Source organism: Parasteatoda tepidariorum, chromosome 8 (genome assembly GCF_043381705.1).
Source record: "Parasteatoda tepidariorum isolate YZ-2023 chromosome 8, CAS_Ptep_4.0, whole genome shotgun sequence".
In the NCBI taxonomy this organism is placed as follows: Eukaryota; Metazoa; Arthropoda; class Arachnida; order Araneae; family Theridiidae; genus Parasteatoda; species Parasteatoda tepidariorum.
Genome location: NC_092211.1, coordinates 8,304,588 through 8,308,723, shown reverse-complemented (window position 1 = coordinate 8,308,723; position 4,136 = coordinate 8,304,588). Strand labels below are relative to the sequence as shown.

General features: G+C 27.4%; 1 protein-coding gene across 1 annotated transcript in view; it reads right to left on the bottom strand.

The window, feature by feature from the left end:
* The window catches only part of LOC107451326 (serine/threonine-protein kinase PAK mbt), a 52,357-nt gene extending 49,398 nt beyond the window's left edge, over positions 1–2,959 (bottom strand). Inside the window, exon 1 of the mRNA XM_071184176.1 lies at positions 2,698–2,959. The gene's annotated coding sequence lies outside the window, so the exon portion shown is untranslated. The remainder of the gene's footprint in view (positions 1–2,697) is intronic.
* Between the last annotated feature and the right edge of the window lie 1,177 nt (positions 2,960–4,136).

Sequence of the window (4,136 nt, the reverse complement as noted above, 5' to 3'; positions counted from 1 at the left end):
ACCTTGCTTCTATCTTAATTTTATGTGTGTACATTGTTAGAATAATTTTTAAGTTTATAAATTAGCCTAATATAAATATGGTGAGAAATTATAAGCCTAAAAAGGATACTAAGCTTCTAGAAAGCAAAATTAGTTCTAGTAATTAAAATTTCTTAATTACTAAATTCCTTTTAATGATTGAAAATGAAAATTTCAATGTGAGAGCTGCTGCCAGAGCTGTTGACATACCTTACTTAACTTTACACTCTCCCTTAATGAAGTTACAAAATCCAGCAAAAGTAACCCATGTGGAAACTCTTTCTTATATTCCAGCAGAACATGAGAATGAGTTGGCTGCTTGCCTAAAATGTATGGCACAATACAAAGATTTTTGGAAAATTTAAAGTGTTAACCTTTATTTTTGCTTTTTAAATAAATTGTTTTATTAGCTGCTGAAACATATATTTTTGGTTTATTTGTTTGATCTTGATGTCTTATTTGTTAATTACCACTGTATAAATATTTTTAAACAGCCCATTTGTGATTAAAACTGATGATCAGTAATTACCCCAGAAGTGATCAGGAATTACCCCAGAAAGGATCAAGAGAAAGGGTAATTCCTGATCACTAAAAATTTTAAATATTTTAAATTCTAATTGGATTTTCAAACAAAACATCATCTCATATAGCCTCAAACCTCCAGTAAATATTATAATTCTATTCTGAATAGTTTTCTTACAAAATAGATCTTTGTTTTTGATCAGGAATTACCCCAGGTCATCCTACCTGTAAAGATTTTCTTAAAAACAGTACTTGAACAGTATCACTAGTGCAACATAAAACCTGTCTTCATTTTATAAATTTTTCAATTCTAGTATAACAAAATTACAAATGAAAATTTTATTTTATCATGAATGTTTATTGTTTGATATAACACTGAATGAATCACCCTCAAAAACTAGAGAAAAGATTCCAAGCAAGTTTACTACTTCCCCAACAGAAAGAGTAAAAACGTGACTTTGTAAAAACTCACAATTTATTCTTGATTTCGTGGGATAAATTCATTGCCACTGTCGTTTCAATCTCTAATGTTCTTTATTATTTCCCTCTTCTAAAAATAAACTTTCTACTATTGTTTTCGCAAAACATTTCCTTTGGTTCAAATTTAATGTAGTTTTTAAAATTTAATGTTTTGGTAAAAAATTTAATTTATCATATCAAAAATTTAATGAAAAGTATAAAAAATTGTTAAGGAGGGAACATTTTGATATTTAGTATCATTCATTTTCCAAAAATTATTTCCAATAAATTATAGAATTTAAAAACACTTCTTTAGAACAAGAAAACAGAGATTAAGTAAAATAGTAACTTCGGTAATAATACCAAAAATAAAAAGAAAAACTAACGAACTTTTCTGAAATTACATTAATTAATCTTTAAGGGACTAATATGCATATAAATATTTTTTTCATTCAAAAAAATTTTATTTTTCACTTCAGTTAGGATTTAAAAGCAAATACAGTTAAATGGTCTTGCTGTGCCACTGAGGTATAAAATTATATACTTAATGCATTATTTTAAAAGTGGTATTTGCTACAATTAAAAAAAATAGTAACTAAATTGTTTCTTCCCTCTAAAGGGATGGAGGCTGGAATCAACCTTACCCCTGTCTAAGGATAGAACCCTGAATCTATGACAGGGAACTCAGCCGCTGCGTATTATTAAACTAGTGGGGAAGATTTTTGTATCGTGACCTGCGGCAGAATAATTGCCAAGTCTTGAAAACTTTTGGGCAGTGGCAAGCAAGAAACTAAAAAGAAAAAATCACAGAAAGTAGCCAACTCGAAAGGTATAACTCGTAGTCACCCGCAAGCAAACATCTACATGTTCTTTTTAAAAAACATTTGCATGCTTAAAATCTATTTGACCCCTTGGCGATTGTAGTTGGTGCGACAAATCACAATGCAGAAATATCCCCAACTAGTGCTTGAAAACAGAAAATTTATTTTGACACTTTTAATATTAAATTTTTTTTAATAAAAAGCTAATTAAATTTATTTAAAAGATAACTAACTTGTAACTAAAAACCAGGGCAAATAAACTAAATTCTTTGTACAATAGTAAATTCATACTTAAATTCAGTCTTTATTTACACCTAAAATACCAAACTGTCACTTGATTATACTAAATAAAAATATATATATAAAGTAGCTATTGACTCTTATTCTAAAACAAATAATTCATAAGTGTGATGTGGTGTAAAATAATATTTATCACTCCGAATATTTTAAGATTGGGTAAAATACTCATTCAATTCTATTACCTATTACTCCAACTCGCAAACTTACACTTATATTATTTGGTAAATTTTTGCTTATTTAAAAATACAAATAATTGAATTACGAATTATTATCTGTCACGCTATGTAACATTATACGATAATACAAAATAAAGTTATTTTTAAATTGATTTGACGATCTTTGTTTACTATGCAGCAATACTATGTATACGAATCATACACACCTGTTGTTGATAAAACATTGAAAGTTTATATTCAAAGTAGAATTATTTCTTCACTCATTTATACTTTAATAAAAAGTTTTTCTGAAGAATAAAAAAATATTTTTCTGCGATTTGGAAAAGCTAAAATGCGATTTCGCCCATGGCATACCTTAGCACCAAATATAAATAATAATAATGAAAAAAAAAAAAACTTACCTTTTCCGATTCTAAAATTATTTTAAATAAAAAGACATGTTGAGATTAGAGTATAGTTTCTAATCAATCTCCCATAACCATAGTAACGTAGCACAAACAATATAATTAAATTATTTTTAATAAATAGCATTGGAATTTCGTAATTATGGAGTTATAATTAATAGTTACGTGAAATTCTTTAACATTTCACACACCCCTGAAACGACAAACATTTGCATGAAGATTATATATATTGCCGCTTTGCTGTTTACTCATGTTTCACAAAAGACTGTTTCATTCTCCAATAGGTAGCGCTGTAAAACATTTTTCTTCGAATCAAAAAAATCTTGAAATAAAATTATAATTCGCTAAAAAAAGTTTTTGAAGGTTTTTTCATATCATTTATTCTATACTTCATTTCATTATTATTACTTAAATCGTTACCTAAATGTTTTGTATCATGAACGTTAAGCCTCCTCCCAAAGCGAGGAAGATCTTTTGACGCACGCGCAGTAAAGCTGCACCGCTCTCTCTGGATGACTGAATGTTTTTAGAGAAGTTTTTATTTATTAATTTCATTAATTATTTTATTAAGCATAAAATTTTTATAGTCTGATGTCCTTTCTTGAAAATTTGAGGATTCTTTGAAAATAATATATTTGTATTTCAGTATTTTTTATTAATTTACTTAACTTCTGTTGTTTGAAGAAATCGATTTTTTAAAAAAAAATTTTATTTAAAACTTTAGTAATGAAACTCCTGTATTTACTATAAGAATTTTATGTATAAATAACATGTTTTTCATCAACAAATGCTCGCAACACTTATTTTTATATATGAGGTAAACAAATTAAAATATTTTTTTAATCATTTTTTTTTTTTCTTTATAAAATTGTTTTCCTGCTTTTTAGTCTTAAAAATATTCCAAAAGCAAAAAATTATAAGGAAAATTTAATGTACGTATGCACCGACGAGCCATTACATTATGACCACCCTCCATCTATAACAATCAAGGCCGGATTTACGTATAAGCTAAATAAGCTGTAGCTTGGGGCCTCGAGATGACAAGGGCCCCCAGATCCTACTTTCCCCCCTCTTTTTTTAAAGTTTTATTCGAAGCTGGGGCCCTCAGAAGCCCAAAATGCATTTTTTTTCTTTTTACATTGTCGGACATAATAAATATAAATGAATGACTGAATAAAACAAAAAAACTTCGTTGTCATTAGTAGGGAACATATCATCTTTCAAGCAATTTGAGTATTAATAAATTATTTATAAATAAACAATTTTTTAGTTTAAAAGGTAAAAAAGTTTTTTTTTTTTGCCCATCATTCGATCATCAGACTATTTAATATCTGTTTCTAAGGATCAGAATTCCCTTTTATTTTACTTTAAAATTGTACAAATGATATATTTAATGCTTTCATGTGATATGCAGCAGTTTTAAACAGCACTTTAAA